At 31.9% G+C, this 16218-nt stretch overlaps 1 protein-coding gene across 10 annotated transcripts in view; it reads left to right on the forward strand.

Annotated features, from left to right (window-relative positions):
* The first annotated feature begins 8481 nt into the window (after positions 1 to 8481).
* Positions 8482 to 16218, forward strand: part of LOC143244765 (xylosyl- and glucuronyltransferase LARGE1-like) — a 79901-nt gene continuing 72164 nt past the window's right edge. For 2 of the 10 annotated variants that reach the window (XM_076490046.1, XM_076490125.1), the window contains exons 1-2: positions 8482 to 8605; positions 12793 to 12861. The gene's annotated coding sequence lies outside the window, so the exon portion shown is untranslated. The other 8 variants (XM_076490056.1, XM_076490134.1, XM_076490115.1 and 5 more) reach the window with 7 other exon arrangements.

Genomic DNA, 16218 nt, shown 5'->3' on the forward strand with positions numbered 1-16218 from the left:
AGATTTCGAACATTACAAACAGTTTAACTTCAGCAAGCTCGCATTCAACATTAGTATTATCATGAATACATTAATAAATTCAGGGATGAAAAACTCGGCGTGTGATCAACGAGGAATGAAGAGCTTACCTACTCCCTGTTATGTGAATTGTGCCGACATCAAAGAGAAATTAATTCGCTCATCATGAACCTATGATAAGACACTGAGATTGTTCCAGACCAGAAAGAAGACTCGATATTGTTTGTAATTTTTTAAAACCTTTGTACATTAACTGCAATAAAAGCTGCAGTAAACTGTATTAGTGTTTGTATATTGAAATGTATTTGTATTTAAAAAGATGTTGTGTGTATCAGTCTTGTAAATATGATACATCTCTTCATTTAATTAACTTATAAATTCATATTAAAATATAATTTAGTTTTAGACTGTTTAAAATTACAATACTTAACGAAATAAACTGGGGGTTCATCTGAGATAAATTGTAATATGTAACAGTACCAATGATGAAAATAAAAACAAATAATGTAAAACCCATTTGTAGTTTCTCCAGAAAACCCAATGTTGTTAATTCTATCACTATTATAATGGCTGATATAGTCATCCTTTTGTGTCTGTTAGTTCTGTGTTTCTGACAAATGACAATCCCATACCTGTACGTATTTTACGCAATACTGGAGCGACTCAAGAAGGTATATTGCCTAAATGTAGATTCGAGTTCTGCCACTGATGAGTATGTTATTTCTCATGGTATAGAGGAATGCTTTGCTAATGTTCCTCTTCGTAACATTTATTTAGCATCAGACCTAGCTTCTGGACCTATAGTGATTGGAGTAAGTAAGACCTACTATATCAATTAAGGGTGCATCATTATTGTTCAGGGAAAAGTTGGTGCCAAACCAAAGATGGTTAGCAAGTCGATCACTGGTTCATCTGAGGATGATGTTGTTGAGGAGAATTCAGACGTGTTTCCATCGTATAATGTGGCTCGAGCTCAAGCGAAGAAATTAATCCAAAATCGAATGTATACATGTGTACAGTGGAAGATATTATAAATTTGTCTCAGATATTATTTTGAATCCGATAGGGATCTTGTTGACAATTCCTTGATGAGTAAAAATAATAGACTTAAGGGATCTGATTCATCTGATGAAGTTTCGTTTGTTATTGTAAAATGATTGCCGAGCAAGAAAAGGATCCATAGACCTCTTTAATATTTAAATATGCACTTCTAAAGAAAAACTGAAAAAAGTTTCAAATCGTTATTGTTTTCAAAAATGGTATGTTTATGAGGAAGTGAAAACCACAAGATCTGGCGGTTTCATAGAATTAGCCTATAGCTTACCAAATCGTTGTTCCAAAAGAATATCGCTATGAAATATTGAAAATTTCCCGTGAGCTCCCCATGGGAGACATTTAGATGTTAATAAAATATGTGAAAAAATTATCAAATATTTCTTTTTGGCCTAAAATTAGGCAAAATGTTTCTTATTTTTTAAAACTTGTTATACGCGTCAGTGAGTCAAAAACTCAACCAGAAAATTACTAATACTCCTTTGAAACCTATTTCAGATTTCGAAGAACCCTTCATTCGTGTCATTGTTGATTTTGTTGGCTTTTTACCAAAAACTCAATTTGGGAATATTATTTGTTAACTATCATGTGCACGTCCACTCGATCCCCTAAAGCTTATCGTTTGAGAGACATCTCAGCCCAAACAATTTCTAAGGGTTTGATTAATTTCTTTACTTTTGTTGGCTTGCCCAAAGAAATTCGGTGTGACAAAGATCAAATTTAATGTCGAGGTTTTTTTCAGTAAGTGGAAACAAAGCTTTCCAAATATCTAGCTTTGGTTTCGTCACATAAACTACAATAAACACATTTTATCTGGCCTGGCATGGCCAGGAGGGTTTAGGCGTTCGACTCCCGTCACACCAAATATGCACGTCCTTTCAGCCGTGGGGTCGTTATAATGTGACGTTCATTCCCACTATTCGTTGGCAGAAGAGTAGCCCATAAGTTGGCGGGCGATGGTGATGACTAGCTGTCTTCCCTCTAGTCTTACATTGCTAAATTAGGGACGGCTAGCGCAGATCCCTCAAGTAACTTTGCGCGAAATTTAAAAAACAACAACACATTTTATCTATTTGTTTTCTTTACAATGAGTTTCATTCTTCATTTATATTAGTTTCTTTGTTTCAACTCGTAAACTCATGTCATACACTATTATAAACACCACAACTATACTTCATGTGTAATTTGTATTAAATAAAGCTACGTCTACTTAATTTTGTTTGTCTGACTGCACAGTTTTTTTTGTTGTTGTTTTATTCAAGTAGACCAAAACTTACCAATGTAAAACAAGAAAATTTAAGTGAAAATTAACGTAAATATTTTATGGGTCGCGGGTAGTACTTAAATATTATATTTTATGCCATAATTCTTATATATATAATGTGTGCTTAAAATTCGCTGAGCAGTCTAGGCTTTTCTCTAACTCAAGTAGACTCAAACCTTGACACGATCTCAAAGCTTTCAAACAACTACAATCTTATGATAGCATTAAAAATTACCTGAAGATAGTTCATGAGTTATTCATTCAAAAGAACACATCTTAGTTCTTCTGAGAATGACAGAACTGTGAATAATCATTACAAGTTCATTATTTAAAGTAATACAGATGTTTAATATGTATTTTGGTAAGTTTATTTCTTCCATAATATTACTGGTCTAATGTTAACAGTCTCACAATTACTAACTTTTGTTCATTGTTACGCTGGCGACTATTTTAATCACATTTAATTATTGATAAGTGAACAAAGAAAAACAAAAATCTGTATATTCCGGACATGATTTAAATAGGAGTATCTATCAAGTAACAGATTTTCTAAATGAATTCTGTGTCATTTGATAGCTCTTTACGAAAATGTTTTGATTATGGTAGTTTGTCTCGTATTTTTGAGGTGGGTATCATTAGAAGGTATTATACTTTAGGTACAAATCCTTTCAATACGTTTGTTTACATATTTCACTTTCTGGTATGTCGGTGTTTTGTCTGCGCAACCCCAAATACAAAGGTCGCTACCTAAATCTCACAGAACTTAGTTTGAATTATTGTCGTTTTGAAGGACCTTAGGTATCTTGAAGATAAAATAAAAAATAAAAATTTATTAATCAATCAGCTACAAAGGCCCTTTTGTCTTAATGTTTATCTGTACATAAATTATTATGAAGTTTGATATTTGATTCTTCTCTATGAAGCACATTTTGACAAGTATTTTTGTTGAAACCATAGCTAGAATTTTGTTCATTTTAAGTATTCAGCCAAAAACACGAGGCGTATAAAAATGTTTTAAAGAAAACTGAAATCCATATGTTCGAGTACATGTGTTGGCATTATCTAGTCTCTTTATGAGAAGTTAATTCTGCTTTACTTTTGAATGTTACAATTGAATAATCTTTTTTATATATACTTCCGATACTAATTTACAGTTTACTTTGAAACATGAACTCATAAATGAATGCATTAAAGGGACACCTAGCGTATGTGCTTCATGTTAGTAGTTTTCTTACGAGTTGGTAAGAAAATAATTTCGTAATTGTTATAAAATCATATCATAATATCATTAACTTCACACTTAATAGTATCAGAAGTCTTGTGTGGATTTTGCAGTATCTGCTGCAAATTTATAATGCTTTGACTTGGATAAAGGCCGTAGGGTAATGTAATCGGTTATTATTTCTTCGAAATTACTTTGAAACTTTTTTTTAATGGGAGAAGTAAACTCTTTTATTGCTTCTGTAAATGAAAGTAATGCACAAATAGCGCTTGAACCCAAAATACCCCGTTAAACGACTGCCTGACTCTTTTAAAGTTTTTATTTTATATAAAAATACTTTTCTCTCTTTGTTGCATTTAGTGCTTTGTAATATTCAATATTTTTCAGGCACTTAAACACTGAATTGCTCTATACTTCCATTTCGTATGTGAAAGAAAGACGCATATTATTTGATTGAAACGAATACTAGACTTTTCTGAGTAAGCTACTTTACGTCATGTTACTCAAGATTAGTCTTAAGTATCCTTGCACGCTCTCTTATCTTTTGGCGGGAACTTTCATCACATTTAATCGCACTACTTTACGGAGGAGAAACTAAGACTTCTTATTTTTATTACCAGCATACATCTTGTTATCCAAAATTATCTCATTACTGTCAAACAGCTGAACGATCTGTATCCACAGCAGTCCAGACTGGAGTAGTATCGTATATATAAATATATACGAATATTTTTAAAGAACATCTATTGCACATTTTCGTTTTCAAATCTGTAAAGTTATGTTATCAACAGACTAATCTTCCTCTATTTCCAGACGGATGAAATGGCGTTTACACATACATATATATGAATATTTGGTTCCTGATTAGAAAGATATGCTTCTTCATTAACACAAAATTTGTTGTACATCGTAGTAATTTCTAGTCATGAACCTTAGAGACAATTATTTGAGGCTGCGACGTCACGACAGATGCTACAGGACACGAAAGAGATTGTGAAATTAATTATATGAAAAATACACGAATCGTCTGTTCTCTAAAGTAGTTACGAACCACGGCGTTACTTGTTTCCGATACACGAATGGAAATTTAGTGTTAACATTGTTATCACGATATGGTCAGTAATGCAAGAAGCCCTTTGATGTGAATAACAAGAAGGCAGTGTTTATTATTGTTGTTTTTTAAAAGATAACAGTGTACCAATATATGAGCTTCCATTGTTAATCAAAATACTCTGTCATAGGTAATTACAATTTGTAAAGGACCTTTCGGTAAACAATACACATTATTGAAAGTTCAGTCTATTAGTGATAAAATCTAAATATGATCTTTACAAACGTTTATATTGTTGTTATAAAAGATTAAACCATGTCAGGAAGCGACTAAATAAACGTTAATACAAAATCTAAAGAAAAGAGATGTGTAGTGATTAAAACTTGTGTGATAGTTTACCCAAACTTATAATTTAAGTAACGAGCAATAGTTAATCGAAATCAAAATAACTTCAACACAATAATGATTTGACAAATAACAATAATTTTAGGTTAAGACATTAGAATATATTAATAAGAAATTGTCTGGGTTTTGTGAAACTATTGGTTAATGTTTTAGTTTCTTTGTTTTTGAATTTCGCACAAAGCTACACGAAGGCTACCTGCACAAGCCGTCCTTAATTTAACAGTGTAAGACTATAGAGAAGGCAGCTATTCATCACCATCCACCGCCACCTATTAGACTACTAATTTATTAAGAAATAGTGGAATTGACTATCACATTATAACGCCCCCACAGCTGAAAGGGACGAGCATGTTTGGTGCGACGAGAATTAGAACCCACGACCAGGCCCGGCATGGCCAGGTGGGTTAAAACGTTCGATTCGTAACCTGAGGAGAAAGGTGGTGAAATCGTGACATGTGTATTTGTTGTTTTTACAATTTTCCCGTTTTCATTTATCATTTAAGAGGGAAGAATTATTATAGTTTAGTTAATTTTATGTTTCAACATCTTCAACAGCATATTCACTAACTATAACCATGTTCTTGAATGTATGCATTATTATTATTTATCGGACTTTCAGCTAAGTTATTTCAGTATTGACTGTGTCTTACGAAGTTAATTAGAAGTTTTCGGGATTTATTGCAAAACACAACAATTCGCACTTTCCTATTTTGTATACATTTCATTGTTTATTGTTGTTGTGTAGTTAGTCTGCACTAAACGTTTATTGCAACTGTGAAACAATGTCAGCCAGTTTTTCTTATATGAAAGAAAACAGAAACTGTAGTGATGTGACAAATTATGTTTGTTTTTTGAAATTCGCACAAAGCCTTCCCTAATTTAGCAGTGTAAGACTAGAGGGAAGGCAGCTAATAATCACCCCCCACTGCCAACTGTTTTTCCAACGAATAGTGGGATTATTATAACCGTCACATTATAACGCCCGCACGGCTGAAAGGGCGAGCATGTTTGGCGCGACGGGGATGCGAACCCTCGATCCTCGGATTACGAGTCGCACGCCTTAACACGCTTGGCCATGCCGGGCCCGAGGCAAATTAGCCGTAATTGTTAAAACTAGGCTCATTGCTGTTCAGTATCTCATAATCTGGAACGGTGTGTATACACACACATATATATATATAAACATGTGCGCCCTTTTAGCTGTGGGGGCGTTACAATTTTACGGTCAATCCCACTATTCGTTGGTAAAATAGTAGCCCAAGAGTTGACGGTGGGTGGTAATGACTAGCTGTCTTCCCTCTACTCTTACACTATTAAAGTAGGGACGGCTAGCGCAGATACCCCTCGTGTAGCTTTGCTCGAAATTCAAACAAACAAACCCGCGACCTCCAGATTATTCGAGCGCCCTTACCCCCTCTCCATGCCGGGCCTAATGTTTTAGTAATCTGTAACAGTGAGAATGGTCACTGTATAGGTGAAAAACAAGAGAAACCTAGGAACTTAAAATGCAATAACGTTAGATATTTTAAGGCGTGCGACTCGTAATCTGAGAGTCGCGGGTTCGCATCCCCGTCGCGCCAAACGCGCTCGCCCTTTCAGCCCTTTTCTAATGTGACGATCAATCCCAGTATTCGTTGATAAAAGAGTAGGCCAAGAGTTGGCGGTGGGTGGTGATGACTAGCTGCCTTTCCTCTGGTCTTACACTGCTAAATTATGGACGGCTAGCACAGATAGTCCTCGAGTAGCTTTGTGCGAAATTCAAAAACAAAAAATAAATAATTTAGAATTTTTTGATTGAGATTTATAATGTTGAGGCTATCTTTAAATAAATCAAAAGTGAAGTAAAAAGGCATTTTGACAAACAATTAAAAATCTTTTGTTTAACCTACGTTAAAAAAAGAGGTAAAAGTGAAAGTAAGACATTTTATAGTTAATACTATCAAAAATGGCCAGTTAAAAACGTTATACCGCCTCAAAAATCTCGTGACAATTTGACAATAAAAAACAAAGGACTGTAAAACACTTAATTGACTTGAATATCGTTTGTTAACGGAAATTATTGTAGAAAATGTTAATTTGAGATTGGTATTTGGATATCGTGTAATAAAATCAGTGAAGTTTTTTATCAGGTATTATTAGCCGAGATAAATATATTAGATTCTTGTTATAAATCGAAAATCTAAATGAGAATGGCGTAAGCTGGTCAATGAAGTTTTATTAATATAACAATTTTACGTTATTTTTCGTAAGGTCGAATCCTTGAGTCGGCACTGTGAACAGAAGTAGACGTTATAAACGAGAAGATACAAGGATAATACTTCCAATTTGTTGACTGTTGTTGTTTTTTATTAAAAAAAACGTGAGACAAATTTATATATATATATATATATATGTGTGTGTGTGTGTGTGTGTGTATACACACCATTCCAGATTATGAGATACTGAACAGCAGTAAGCTTGGATTTAACGATTAGGGTTAATTTGCCACATCGCTATAGGAGATCCAGTTTCTGTTTCTTTTCATATAATAAAAACTGGCTGACATTATTTCACAGTTGCAATAAATGTTTAGTGCAGACTAACGAAACAACAACAATATACAATGAAATGTATACAAAATAGGAAAGTGCGAATTTTGTAACAAATCCCTAAAACTTCTAATTAACTTTGTAAGACACAGTCGATACTGAAATAACTTAGTTGAAAGTCTGGTAAATAATAATAATGCATACATACAAGATCATGGTTATAGTTAGTGAATATGCTGTTAAAGTTGTTGAAAAATCAAATTAACTAAATTATAATAATTCTTCCCTCTTAAATGATAAATGGAAAGGGAAAAATTGTAAAAACAACAAATACACATGTCACGATTTCATCACCTTTCTCCTTATGAGAAATTATTCTTTCTGATGGGGCTCGGCGTAGCCTATTGTGTTTAGCGTGCCGAAATACGAATGGGAAGGCTCAAGGCTCGAGCCATGATATGCTGCTGTACAATCTTTTTGAACTCTCCGGTTATTATAAATATGACAATCGAGCCCTCTAATCGGTTAAAAGGAGCTGTGCAAGTGGCAAGTGATACTGGTTATGTTTCCTTGGTCATTACTTTTAAATTAATATTGGTTGTGTCTAAACGTTGAGGTCACTGACCTTGCCGTTTAGATCCTATGTAGTATAAGACGACTTACAGCTTTGAAAATGAGAAACTGTGTCACCGGTTTCTCGAAAGCTTTAAATATGTTTCACTCGCGAAGGGACGGTGTAACTTGTAAACAATAAGTATTAATATTTTAAAATAATCATTAAAAATAAATAAGTGGTATAACAGTACAAACATTTATTATTTCTATAATTGACTGATAGACTACTTCTTGAATATAAGTTATCAATGGTGAGCGAGTTAGTTAAAATAGAATCGACACTAGGTTATTCGAATAAAACTATCACCCCTAGCTGTCATAAAGTAGTCGAGACCTCGGAGATCTTGCACCGATGCACGAATCTATTGGATACAAGAACTTCGACGTCAATGGGTTTGGGAGGAGGAGTAGTAGTTTAGTCTTTACTCGTGTATTTACAAGAAGTAAGCGTAAGTACTAGGCCTAAAATTCTTTTTGACTTTACGTTGTCTCGTCGTAGTTGCATGTATTATAGATAATTTTAGTTAACAATCGCTTTCTTGTATTGAATTTATAAAATTCAACTTCGAAGTATAACATTTGGAGTGAGTAACTAAATTTATCGTTGATAGCTTAGTATAATGTCACATTTTATAACACTGTCAGTTCATTTCTTACCGTCTCTGAAGTACTATAGTCTACACTAAGCTATAGTAGCAGTACTACTAGAAGGTTGTGCATAAGACAACCAATTTTCTCATTATGGTAAGTTAGTTAGTCATCTTCAATAGCGCTAATAATTTGCTTCTAGAGCTTTAGTGAAGCCTTGACCGCTGTAAGTCTGTGGGACCGATCATTAAATGTATACTCTAACAGATTAAATGTTTAAGGGTCGGTACTGTTCTAAATAGTAAAGTGGTTAATTGTTATCGCGTGCCATCTTGAATTAATTTATCTTACATTTTATTATCCCTTTTCATGATTTAAATTTGTCTAATTTATTATTAAGACTGACGTTAGCTGTTTTTCAAATTACATGCTTAATTTAATACAAAGGATAACCTTTAAATTAATATAATTACTTTTGATTAAAACCTGATAATTGTTTAACATTCTTGACACAGATGATAAGACGCAAAGAAAGCTGAATCATGCGAACAGAAGTTGAGATATGACTTGCAAGATTGTGCAAACGATACCCTATAAAATGTGCTTGATAATTGATAGTAACGTTAAGCAGTCAATGGTTAAGTATACGCTAAGATTAATTTATTACTTGTAGGTGCATAATGCAGTAAGCTAGTAGCTGTAGCTTACAAAATAATAATTGTAACTTTTAAAAGCTCACGTGTTTAAGTGTATTAGTAATATCATTATATTTTTAAGTTCAATTTCTTAAGTTATATCAATATTATTGTAAGTTTTAGTTACAATGCAAAAATAAAAATGAAATAATTAAATGTCATTGAATTAAAGAAATGGATGTAATGCAGTTAATATTTTAACATGGAAGTGTGCTTTTGGGTATTAAGCAATTTCTGTGTAAGTCAGTTTAAATTTTTCTGATTAGTCATTTAATTTGACTTTTTTAGCCACAAAAAAATTGCATATTTCATAGCATGATTCATGAACTGCTTTGGCACAGAATTACATTTAAAGACTGTTGAAAGTTACAGTTCAATTAGCATTACTCTGGCTTTTATGAAAAGAATTATCAAACTTTAACATTTCGTGCTTTATTTTGTATAAAGAGGGCTAATGTTTATTAGGTGAAGATGTGTGATTAGTACAATGTATAATATAGGTTTATTACTTGGTAATCAGGTCAGGTTTTCTTTGCAATACAACTAGACCCTTAATAGTGTTAGACATAATTCTGTTTTGTAATTGTCTTTTCCACTTGTATTAGAGTGTATTAGAAAATAAAAATGTGAGTTATGCACATTAAGTGTTAAGTTTGTAGAAGCTATAAGAAATTTTGTTTTGGTCAGTATTAAAAAGTTCTTTCAGGAGTTAAAACTGTCAATATGAAATATAAACTTTCAAATTCCTGATGTGGAACATTTCACAAGAATGTTTACCTTTTAGAAATATTTTCTATAATTGGTATATTGTGTGATTTTTAGTGACAGGTTTGATTTATTTAAGGATTTGTTTTACAGGCTTTTGACTTAAACAGGTTTTCTTAAGGTATGAAAAGGAAATTTTGAATTGATTGACCCAGATATTTTGCTTTTTATTTAATAGGTTTGTTTGATTTGAAATAGATCAGTTATAAATGTTCACACTGACCTTTTAAGTTTATAATATATGATTCACTTTGTAAAGAATAGTGTAAAATGTGTGGAATAATGCATAAGAATTTCACTGTTATATCTTAATCCCATAGAAATACTTAACAGTGCTATGGTAGTTTGGATCTATGTTCTATTTGATGTAATGTGCTCAATAAACAATTTAACTTTGAAAACAATATGAATTTTAATACTTTGTATAGTTTTCACAAACTACACTAATTTCTAAAAGTGTGAATATTTGTTGTAAGTATATAATTGTATGTGATGCTGTTATAAAATGTCTTTAAGAAATGTACTACAAGCTCCAATGTAAAGAATTGTGGTAATTGAATAATGAACCTTAATTTGGCTTTTCTCTTAAACAAAAAAACCAAAATGTTTTGCAAAAGATTTAGTTTCAGCAGTGTTAACAATAATCAAGGTACTTTAGCAATAGACCAAAGTAAGTAACATTACAACCCAGAAACACATTTTGTGTACCATTTTACTTACTACCTAAATGCTTTAGTTGGTTGTGGATGTTTTAATTTTTTTGCTTTTGTTACATATATAAGAATAAGACCTGTTAAGCCTGTTCTGTAAATATTTTAAAGCCTTTTGCTTGATAGCTCATTCAGTAATTCTTTTCAGGTTAATAAATTACTATAAATGTAATAATTTTTTGAACATTCACTTGGGTATTTTCACAGCAAATGAGGTTATTAGAATTCAAAATTTACTACTAGGAAACTTCCAGTTTTGTTATATGGATAGGCTAAGATACTTTATTTTTCTCTAGAGAAAATAAGAATCAAAAGGGAGTTTAGAAGATTATCTTAGGGGGGGGATGTAGTAGGATAAATAAGCCTTTAATTTCTTTTAGCATAGAGAGCACAGTTTACTGTAATATATCCTATGAATAACAAAGAACTATTTTGTTATTCAAGGCTGTCTTTGCACACCTATTTTTAAGGAAATAATGATTTAAACTCACCTTTTAACTTTTAAGGAAATCATCGGTTGTCTTTTTAAATTGCTATAATAAGCTGGCCTCCACCACTTTTGATGGAAATTTGTTTATTAAGTTAACCGTTATTGTACAAATTTATAACTTGGTTCTATTCCACATTTTTCAGATATTAAGCCTTTGTCCTCTTATTTCTAAAATATAGCTCCAAGTATTCAGAGGTCTATCCAATTGCTACATAATCTTGCAAACTAAAATAAGATCTTTCACCCTATAGCACCTCAACATCCTGATGTTAGTTCTATGTGTAGAAATGTCAGTTTGATTTAATCACAAAACTTTAACAATGTGTTAATTAGACCCATAGTGACGTCATTTTTGTAAGTAAGAAATAACAAATGGTACAAACACTGTCTTCTGATATACTCTTCCAGTAAGAAGTGCTCAATCTGACTGGACTCCAACAAGCATTGCTTCCTCCCATCCATCTGCCAACCAATCCAACTGCATCATCTCCTCTTAACTCCTGTTGATGTTTTTCTTAGATAATGTACTTATGTGACATTTTATTGAAAGTATAGGCAGAACAAGCAACATCCTTTAAAAAGATAAATTAGTAAGGCAAGATTAAATTCACTTTGATAAATCCATGGAGATTTTAATTTGATATTTTACTAAATTATTTTGAATAGCTTCCTTTGAGTAACTAAATTTTTCCCACTGTAGAAACAGAAGTAAAACTAACTGATGTATATTTATCTTTGTTCTTTTTCTTAGCATTCATGTCTTGAATTAAAAGTTTTCAACATCACCTTTTAACTCATTATCCAAATTCATTTTTTTTTGTGGTCACAAAATTGGTTTCCTTAAAATTAGGAACAAGTTATTTTCATCTCAAAGTGTAGTAAAACATCAAAGCTAAATATACTATGCTTATTCTTTCCCAAGCATTCACCCAGTTCAACTCTTGCAATTTTATCATTGTTTTAACAATAAAAGCTAGTGGTATTAACATCTCCAATGGCTTTCTAACCATTTAGTAAAAGAAACTTTTGAATAATTTGAAGTCTCTCTTTCTTCACTATTTGACTCCTTATAATCCTCATTAATGCATCTAAAATTCAACTCTCAAAACAGAAAAAGTAGGTTAGTCATAGACTTTAGATAAAACATTTATTTTTTGTAACAAGGTGAGTGGTTATGGAATAAGTTGTCTTGAACAGAAATCAACACCAACAGTTTCAAAGGAGAATTCGTGATATCCTGGGTGGTTTACATGCTATGTTTTCTTGAATAGTAGTCTAGAGATAGTCTTGAAGAACCAGATGTCTCCTATTGGTGTGTGCATGTGTCTATATATGTTTTTTGTTATGTTTCCTATGTATATTGAGTGCTAATTAATTAAATTTGGCAGCAATCTTCTCCACATCTGATACAAAAGTCAACAACCATAGTTAGTGGCTCAAGATATCTGCATAGAATGGTAAGAACTCAGTTTAGTATTTTCTCTTGACAATATAAGGTAGTTATTTTAGTCAAGTTTTGGGGCTATGATTTTAACTTTGAAAAAAGAGAAAGATAAAATACATTTTCCTTACAAGGTTATTTTTTTCAGTAGCAAAAGTGTACTGAATTGTGTTGTATCTAAATGTACACTGTATAGATTGTACTGAATTGTGTTGTATCTAAATGTACACTGTATAGATTGTACTGAATTGTGTTGTATCTAAATGTACACTGTATAGATTGTACTGAATTGTGTTGTATCTAAATGTGCACTGTATAGATTGTACTGAATTGTGTTGTATCTAAATGTACACTGTATAGATTGTACTGAATTGTGTTGTATCTAAATGTGCACTGTATAGATTGTACTGAATGGTGCTGTATCTAAATGTGCACTGTATAGATTGTACTGAATGGTGCTGTATCTAAATGTGCACTGCATAGATTGTACTGAATGGTGCTGTATCTAAATGTGCACTGCATAGATTGTACTGAATGGTGCTGTATCTAAATGTGCACTGTATAGATTGTACTGAATGGTGCTGTATCTAAATGTGCACTGTATAGATTGTACTGAATGGTGCTGTATCTAAATGTGCACTGTATAGATTGTACTGAATGGTGCTGTATCTAAATTTAGGTATTGTTAGTGATTATACAAATGTTTTACTCGAACACAATAAATTGATAAAACAGTTAACAGTAAAATATCAAACTTGCTAAATGAGGAAAAGTGCCCTTGATTGAGTGAGTTACATTTGTTTAAATTTCTGCTCAGTTTTGTAAAACATTTTACTTTAAGCATTGGTGTAAGTAATATATTTTGTCAATTCATAAATGTTTAGCTACTTGTAATAGATTATGCAGTGACCATCATGGAAACAGCATGGCCATAAACATGTATCTACAAATAAATACTTTTCTGTGAACTGTCTTTGTCAGTATTTCATATTTGTCTGCAGCGTGCAAATCATTTTCCTATAACATTTGCACAAGTAGTATCATGAAAAGTAACAAGTTTTCTGACATATAGTTATGTATGTGAATTCCTGATCGAGCAGTGATTTAATAATATTCAAAAATAAATAGTGGGTCATATTTTTGTATGCTTTAGGATTAACATTTGGAAGAATAGTATGTCAAGTTCTTCAAATGTAAATATTAATATCCTATATTTTGTTTAGAATGGATGATGAAAAATGTGTTGTGATGGTAGTATGATGACAAGGCAAATCCCATTTACCAACTTTTGATGCACAAGTATAGAGGTCTGACAGTTACTGAACAGTGGATTCATTCACGTTTAGTGTGGGGGGTCATCGGTAAATACAAATGTATTTGGCAGTTTGAATGTGTGTTATTCATCACGTTAAGTCACTTATAAAAGATGGAGAATGAAGTTATGATTGGCATTTGCATATAACAAGCTTGAAAGTGTTTTGTGTAGTTTCAATAGTTTTATAATAAAAGCACAAACTTAATTGGAAGTTTATATAAAACAGTATTTGTATCACAGTTTATTGAAAGCAGGTTTATATGGAACAGTAGTTAAATGTTTTAATCAGAATTATGTCTAAATTGTGTAACAGTAATTAGCTCGGTAGACTTGGAATATTATTGAGCTTCAAGATTATTTTTTGCTTTTCACGTTATGCTTATATTTACAGCAATTAAAAGTATTTCGCAAGGTGAACCTTTGGTTGTAGAGTCATAACCTAAATGTTTCCTTTTGGCTTCAAATTACCATGGTTACTTGTTGTTAGTCCTAACTTATTCTAACCTTGGGAATATAATGCAACTCATTTACACACTAACCAACAAAAATTTCATAAATACATAATTCATTGATTTTATAAATTGAAATGAATTTCTTTTAAAATAATTTTTAGATTTCTTTAATTGGTGTTTTTTTTTTAAAGACAAACAATCGAAAGTTTTAACTCGCGTGTATTCACAAATTGACTGTCATATCTTCCATTGGAACACACGTAAAAATCCCGAATTTTCTGTGTAATCCATGTTAAATGCTTGAAAAGTAAATAAAAGCAATTTCCATATTAAAGACTAGACTGATTATAGTCGTTTATACTCCAAACAACTTCAGATTGAAGTAATTAAAACTAAGTAAATGTTTAATGTTGATTTGGTTATTGCAATAAAGCATCTACTGGTTATGACGTCATGCATTTAATGCCACCTGCCGAGTCGTTCGTTTAGTGTTTGATGACATCACACTGTTGCACGTTAATGAAGGTGTAAACTAACATGGGTAATGTCATACATTAGATTACTGCATTAAATATAAGCGCTTTTATGTAGGTGTTTTGTGGATGTTCTGTTGAAAATTGTCATTAACTTTTAATTCATAAGAAATTGCCTTTTTATTTAATATATATACATTTCAACATGTGAAAAACTGTTGTACCGGTTATTTAAAGTAATTATGCTTTCAGTCGGTCCAAAATTGATATGAACCCTGAAACAAACAGGCGAAGAAACTTTAGCTAAAGTTAGGTGATCCAAGTCTCGATTCAGAGAGAACCTGAAATAAAGCTATTGGTAGTTCTTTATGCATGGAAATTTTAAGACGTCTTGGTTTATATATATAAATTGTAATGTAATACCAAAAAAATGACAGCGATTATAATTTTTTTTTTGTAAAGGAAACAGAATGACGTAATATTTTAGTCATGTACACAAATGAATATTTGTACACTGAGTGTAGCAAACGTCATGCATGTTTCAACAAAATAAGAGTATACATTTCGAAATTTACAAATATTTTAATTTTAGGTTAAATTCCCTTTTACATCATAAAATACGAGAGTGTGCAATTTTTTTCAACGGTTGAGATACCCTATCAATTATAGAAGAGTTTCGTAAGTTCGTCTGTCAGAGAAAATGTGAAGTCTCGTGTGAGTGTCAGATTTAAGTATAGCCATCAGTCTCAAGGATACCGACCTGTAACGCAGTATTGATGCTACCAGCTTTTCGTAATGTGTGATGTGATATTTAATTAATAAGAAACACCAAATATCAGATGGATGATGAAGGCTTATACTGGCAAACTTGTAATTTGGTTCCTTTTATGATATTCGTTTCACCACGTTGACATTTATTTACATTACTTTATAAAGAACAAATCGCTTACATAACTGAACTTAAACAACCACACAGACACGTGTATGCATAACGTTAATGACTTTCATTTATTCGTGATGACGAGAAACCTACTTGAAGTAAAAATGTATTCTAAAGACGGTTGATATGGATATTAAAATTTTAAAGTAAAAGAGAACAACGTTTCGACTTTCTTAGGTCATCTTTATTTTAA

This window comes from Tachypleus tridentatus, chromosome 1 (genome assembly GCF_004210375.1).
Source record: "Tachypleus tridentatus isolate NWPU-2018 chromosome 1, ASM421037v1, whole genome shotgun sequence".
Lineage (NCBI taxonomy): Eukaryota > Metazoa > Arthropoda > Merostomata > Xiphosura > Limulidae > Tachypleus > Tachypleus tridentatus.